Here is a 7,558-nt window from a genome sequence, read left to right as displayed (position 1 = left end):
ATTATTTTAACCCAACAATTTTTTTATTGTTGTCCAGTTTGTCATTTTAGTATGATACAGTATTACATTACTTTAAAGAATTGTTGTATACAATAGTAATATATTTACTAGTATTTAATAGTATTTAATTTAATAGTATTTAGTCTTATTTACTTTCACCTGGAGCTCATATTGTGACGCTGCAGTGTATTGTTCACCATATTGCAAAAGGCTGTATTTTATGTAGGTATCGTAGGTGTAAGATACTTGAACAACAGGAGGAGGTGGTCGCAACTTTGGAAACTTTTACTGAACTCTAGCATCACAGAACATATTTCATTTGACCAGCACCAGAATACCTTTGGCCAACAAAACACATATTCACCCAACACCGGAATGCCCCTCCTAGTCTTTTGGCCTCTTAAAGGAGCCTCACCCTGCAAAAGCCAGTCAATACATTACACTCCTTTTCCCCAGTCCACAAAATCTGAAAATCTTCTTGGAGGGCGATGCTCTCGTACGGGGTACCTCCGAGAAGGAAGCTACTCAGACAATCCCTCAACTCCAGTAAAGCCACTATCAGGGTTTTCCACATCAACTGAGGGCAGCTGTAACTCAAACATTTCAGCCACTGCAGGCTCAAATGGATGGACAGTGTAGCCATCTGTCTCGGGTCTTGGTGGGTCGGCTGAGGGTGCCGCCCTGTCCAGCAGCTGATCAACGTGTCGTCTGTGCATATGCCCATCACCAGTCCTGACCTTGTATGACAAGGGGCCTGTGACATCCACGAAGATTCCAGGCATCCATTTAGAATCTCTGGTGTAACTTCTCATGTACACCAGGTCATTCGGTTTAAACTCTCTGACCATGCCAGGGCATTTGTCAGCATTCAGCTCCTGTCTGCGGAGCATATCACCTTCATGGTCAGAATGCAGACGATCCAGGGCAGTGGTCAGTCGCTAATTCATGAGCAACTCAGCAGGACATTTTCCAGTTGACGAATTGGGTGTAACGTGTTGTGACAACAAGAAACGGGTGAGCCGGGTCTGCCACTCGCCCTTGGTGATGCGAGACAGGGCCTCTTTGGTTGTCTGCACCATGCGTTCAGCTTGACCATTTGAGCTCGGGTGATAAGGTGCTGTAGTGACATGCCGAATGCCGTTGTGCTCAGCAAACTTTTTGAAACTCCACAGAGGTGAAAGAAGCACCATTGTCTGAGACGAGGACATCGGGAAAACCATGTGTTGAAAAAAGTAGTCTCAGAGTGTTAATAATGGCTGACGATGACATGGAACTCATCAGAGACACCTCCAGCCACTTGCTATGTGCATCAACCACTATGAGGAATATTTTGCCCTGAAAAGGTCCTGCAAAGTCAATATGCAGCCAGGACCATCTTTTAGTCATCCACTCCCAAGGGTGCACTTTCGCCTTAGGAGGTGCATGACGTGACTTCTGACAGGTTTTGCATGCCTTGACAGTTTCCTCTACCTCTCTGTCCATACCCGGCCACCACACATAACTCCTTGCGAGTCCCTTCATGTGTACAATGCCTGGGTGCACGTCATGCAACATAGCAAGTACTTCTCTCCTCGCCAAGCAAGGAACAACCACACGGCTTCCCCATAGCAAACAGTTCTTATGTACAGAGAGTTCATGGCAGCGTGAAAAGAAGGGTCTGAACCGGCTATCCATTACATTGGCCGGCCACCCATGCAGGACCCAGTGCAGTACTCATGACATGACAGGATCCTTAAGCGTAAGGTTAGCGATTCGTTCAGCATGCATGGGTGCATCTGGCACCATTTCCAGTAGCAATACTTCCAAGGGTGGTGGTGTAACAGCATCAGATGCCGGCAAGGGTAAGCGACTCAGGGCGTCAGCATTGCCCATGTGTTTGCCCGGTCTGTAGCACAGCTCATAGTCATAAGCTCCAATGATCAAACTCCAACATAGCATCCGTGGTGAAAGGATGGCAAGCATTGGCTTGGAATGGTGTAAGAGTCCCAGCAGAGGTTTGTGGTCCGTAAAAATCACGAAATGGCAGCCTGCGAGATACTGGTGAATCTTTCTGACAGCAAAAACAACCACCAATGCTTCCTTATCAATTTGGGCATAATTCCACTCAATGGTGGTCATTGTTCTGGAAGCAAAGCAAATGGGCCTCTCCTGGCCATCACGTTCCATGTGGAACAATAAAGCCCCAAGTCCATAGGGTGAGGCGTCGCAAACCACTGCCAGGGGTTTCTTTTCATCATAATGCACCAGCACTTTATTTGTTTGCAGCAACTGTTTCGCCTGAGCATATGCCATCTTGTGCTTCGCTCCACACTGCCAAGTAGCAGACTGGTCTAGAAGTCGATGCAGGGGTTCCATGATGGTGGCCTTGTTGGGAAGAAAACAGCTGTAAAAGTTAAGCAGCCCCAAGAATGCCTGAAGTTCTGTTTTGTTCCGTGGGGGCAGAGCTTTTTGGATAGCTTCCACTTTTTCACGGGTTGGTTTGATGCATCCTTATCCACTCTAAACCCCAAAAACTCCACTTGAGTAGCTACAAAAATTATTTTCTCTTTTTTTAGACGTAGCCCAGCTTCAGCAAAGCACTTCAGTATGGCCCGTAGCCGTGCGTTGTGTTCTTCTATGGTTTTGCCCGAAATCAGGATGTCATCCAGGTATGGCTGGACTCCTGGAATTCCTGCGAGCAAGGTGTCCATAAATCTTTGAAATACTGAAACGGCCTTTGACACCCCAAATTGCAACTGTCGAGCCTGGAAAAGCCCACGGTGAGTGTTAATAGTCAATAAGTCAGCTGCGTCATCATCCAATGGAAGCTGCTGATAAGCTTGTTTCAAATCAAGTTTAGTGAAAACTACTCCTCCAGCTAGCTTCGAGAACAGTTCAGATGCTGTGGGTATAGGGTACACGTCAGGCTTAACAGCTGTATTCACATTACAGCGGTAATCATCGCAAATCCTCAGGCCCCCATCTTTTTTTGCTACAGCCACAATAGGTGTGGCCCACTTTGCATGTCGAACAGGTTCAAAAATTCCTTGAGCCACCAATTTGTCCAACTCCTCATCAAGCTGTGGCCATAAAGCAAAAGGAACTGACTGGGCTTTGAAGAAACGTGGAGTAACTGTGGAATCAATGTCAATAGAGATCGGCAAACCCCAGTGTCCTGAAAAACCTCTGAATATTCAGTCAGTATTTCCTCTATAGACTGCAGCTGTACCCTGTGTACTCCTTCAACTGATATTCCTAGGGCATCAAACCAGTCCCGTCCCAACAGACTAGTGCCCTGGCCCTGGATGACGAACAAAGGCAGTGTGTTTCGTGTTCCTATGTACAATACTTCCATAAGTATTTTTCCTTTCACTTCCAAGGTTGCCTGTTGTTTGCATGCATTTCAGGGGGTTGGGAGGGCCACAATGATTGATAAGTATGCTCACTAATCAAGGAGCATGCCGCTCCTGAATCCACTTCCATTGTGTGTGCTTGTTTGTTCAGTATTACAGTGGCCAGATATGGCTTCTGCCCCCCTCTTTTTGATTTCGTAGTGGTGCTGTAAACAGAATAATCATTCTGTTCTTTGTGAGTTATAATGTTTGTATGCCGTTCTGCTGTGGCGTTGGCTGCATCCTTGTGAGTACCACGTTTAGTCTTTGTTAAACACACACGAGCTATATGTCCTCTTTTTTTACAATAATGGCATACAGCAGTGGAAAACCTACAGTCTTGTGGGGTGTGCTGACCGCCACATCTGAAACATGGTTTGTCATGTTTTTGATTTTCACTTGGAGCTGCTGTCTTATTTACTGATGCATGCGCATGGGCTGCATAATGAACATCATCTTCCAGCAATGATTCGTTTTGTTGCTGACGAAGTAGGCGAGCATTTAACAATGCTGTTTTAGCAGCTAGCGGCTTTTCCTCTGCCTCTTTAAATGTGAGCGTGATTTCAGCCAGCAGGCGTCACTGTAGCGCTTCATCCACAACCCCGGCTTCTATCTGATCCCCGAAAGCACAGTGCACAGACAAAAGTCTAAGCTCAGCAATGTAGTTAGAAATGCTTTGATTAGGTTTCTGCTTACAATTGTGGAAATGAAAACATTGAACAATCTCCGACGGCACCGGGCTGTAATGGCATTTTAAGGCAGCAACACAGCCCTCTACTGTGTTTAAGTCACAGTAGAGGGCTGTGTTGGGGCAAGCACTGAACGTAAAGTGGAATATGTGTTTGCACCACACACACTGAGCAGCACGGAATGTTTCTTTGCACCCTCCACAATGTCATTTGCATGAAAAAACATTCCAGTCTTTCTATGTATTCTTCAAAAGAGTTATTCGAGCATTCATCAAACTCTTTGATACGGCCGAACGTAGTCATGTTCGCATCCAGATGCAGGTTATTTTCGTTCACTTTAACAGCCGCACCATATAGACTTATCTGCACACAGTCGGTTCGAGTCCGCTCTTCGCCAGTGTAAGATACTTGAACAACAGGAGGCGGTCATAACTTTGGAAAGTTTTACTGAACTCAAGTATCACAGAACATGCTTCACTTGACCAGCACCAGAATACCTCTGGCCAACAAAACACATATTCACCCAACACCAGAATGCCCCTCTTTTGGCCTCTTAAAGGAGCCTCACCCTTGCAAAAGCCAGTCACTACATTACAGTAGGCAACATTTGTAACAGTAATAGTAAACATACAAGGCACGGTGGCCCCTCAACACACTAGAGCAGAAGGGGGAAAAAACATTGCCATTTATCAAGCACTGAAACTTCTCTTGGTTCAGAACAATCTACAATAATGTTAAACATTGTAACAGTCACCTCTTTGCAACCTGAACTTGTTCAGAATGTTAAATCTTTGTGAAACCTGCACTAAAAACAATAGACCCAGCGCAACGAATGAAACAGAATGCAGGTGTCTCGACATGCGTTTTTAACTTGACACATTGTCTAAAAATGTGCCGGTCCTGTGTGAGACACTGAAGAAACAGCAAGACGTGGTGCAGTAGTCAAGGACATACTGTACGTCCGGCGTGTGATTACATAGGAAAACCATTGAAAAATAGAGCAGATGCACGCAAAACTTTTTCGGTGTGAACAGCCCCTAACTCATTCGTTCACGCATATCTGTGAGTGAGAGCGAGTGGGCGAAACAAGTTCGGAAGGCCTGGATATTTTTTCATAAATTACAAACCGAACTCCTACTTGAAAAACTTTCCCGAACCGGCGGACCTCTAACGTGAACCGCTCTGAGAGCGCTGCCGCTGACGACAGCATATTCGCGTGTTGACAACTTGAAGTGTTTTTTTTTTTGTGGAGCTTTCCTACTGGGGCGGGGCCCCGCCGACGTCTGGGGCCCCACGCAATTGAGTGGTTTGCATGGTGGTTAAAATCACTACTGAAAATAATCATTAAACTAAGTATAGCAGAGGTCTGCAACCTATTTGACATGAAGTGCTATTTGTAATTTTCCTTTTTATTTTTTCCTCTCCCCTTTTACTCCCCAATTTGGAATGCCCAATTCCCAATGCGCTCTAAGTCCTCGTGGTGGCATAGTGACTAGCCTCAATCCAGGTGGTGGAGGATGAATCTCAGTTGCCTCCGTGTGTGAGACCATCAATCCATGCATCTTATCACATGGTTTGTTGAACGCGTGACCGCGGAGACATAGCGCATGTGGAGGCTTCACGTTATTCTCTGCAGCATCCACGCACAACTCACCATGCGCCCCACCGAGAGCGAACCACATTATTGCGACCATGAAGAGTTTACCCCATGTGACTCTACCCTCCCTAGCAACCGGGCCAATTTGGTTGCTTAGGAGATCTGGCTGGAGTCACTCAGCACGCCCTGGATTCGAACTTGTGACTCCAGGGGTGGTAGTCAGTGTCTTTACTCACTGAGCTACCCAGGCCCCCTTTAATTTTCATTTTTAATCACTGTGCCACACCCCCTATAAAACAAATAATAAAAAAAAATAGACAGATAAACAGACAGACAAACAGAAAGGCAGACTGCCCATGCAGAATAAAAAAACTTTTATAAGGTTACTGATAGGCCTATATCTGGAGACTTGATCTCATGTTAGTGATCGATTTTATACATCAGTTCATTTCTGTAGGAGGAAAACGTTGTAATGAGGACAAAATGACTGTATGCACCTTTAATTATGTTGATTTGACAGTCACTGTAGCCTATGGCAGCTTGATAATCTCAGTGGTAACTCTATATTTAGACATAATACATATACATAGGCCTATACTGTATATTAAGTATAGGCTATTGTTCTGAAAGCAAAAAGCAACTAATAAAACAAGAAATGTAGGATGACATTCACACACCACGAAAAACTCATAGCAGACGCATTTACTTACGCAACCCTCTACTGCAGCGCTGCTTAACATGATATGCATTGCGTTATGCACGGCTCGTAATGATCATGGGCGATGGGCTAATTTTGTCAAATATTAACAATGTTAGGCGTTCCATTTAATTCATAACAAAATAAAACAGGATGCATGAATATGAGGAAGGATTACTGCAAGAGGAAGATTTGGCATACAGACTTGAGGGGCTTCAGAATGTGGATGGACTAAAATACATACTCCTCTCTTGCCAGGGATGTGCGAGCGCGAGACTATCGTTTGTGTTCCGCGACTACTACCGGGTCCTTGAATAACGTATAACGTGCGAGTAAGGGCAGCTGGTGAAGTTTCTGGTGCCCCCTAGGGAGTTGGTGCCCTACGAAGACTGCGTAATATGCATATAGAGAGCAGTAGTACCGTCTCTCACACGCGTGCGAGTGATTACTACGAGTGCAGTAATTTGCGGACCCCCTCTTGAAGACCCTTGCTATATGCTAATGATGGAGACAACGTGGTCTATGATATAGTGTGGTTATGGAGTTAAAACACAAATATAATGTTTATTTTTGGGTAAATAATGTGACTAATAGTGTTTTAAAAGTGTTAAAAGAGTTTATAAGATTGAGTTTCATATACATGTATAAAAATACAGATGGGAGTAATGAGTTAAAAATGCATGTATTAAAAAGAATGTTTAGTGTGCTTTTGGCGATTTGTCTTTGTCAGACAAAACAGAGACTCTGGCATTGAAGCAGCAGCTCCGTGTCCTGTGTCTTATTTAACATGAATATTTCCCCTCATTAGGCAGTGAGGGCGCTATACAGGCACATGTGACTTTCAGATGTAAAGGGAAAGTTATGGGGTTAATTTTGTTTCATATTAACATACAAATGGAAAAAGATTTACAAATAAGAAGTTGGTTCACAAATAAATTGAATCAGATATGTAAGGAGTTTCACAAAAATGAAATTAATTCACAAATAAAAAGAATGAGATTTATAAATATATGTTAGGAGTTTCACAAAAATAAAGTGAATTCACAAATATATAAAATGAGATTTGCTAATAAAAAATGTATTTACAAATATATTTCTCACAAACTCACAAACACAACTCTGTCCAGCATTCATTTGTGAATCATGCGCATTTATTTGTGGATCGCTTCCTGTGCATTTGCGGATCGATACACGATTTTGAAAC

General features: G+C 44.0%; 1 pseudogene; it reads right to left on the bottom strand.

The window, feature by feature from the left end:
- Positions 1-521: 521 nt before the first annotated feature.
- Positions 522-5,270, bottom strand: LOC127443560 (uncharacterized protein K02A2.6-like; annotated as a pseudogene).
- Between the last annotated feature and the right edge of the window lie 2,288 nt (positions 5,271-7,558).

Source organism: Myxocyprinus asiaticus, chromosome 7 (genome assembly GCF_019703515.2).
Source record: "Myxocyprinus asiaticus isolate MX2 ecotype Aquarium Trade chromosome 7, UBuf_Myxa_2, whole genome shotgun sequence".
In the NCBI taxonomy this organism is placed as follows: Eukaryota; Metazoa; Chordata; class Actinopteri; order Cypriniformes; family Catostomidae; genus Myxocyprinus; species Myxocyprinus asiaticus.
This window is presented reverse-complemented; position numbering and strand designations above follow the sequence as displayed.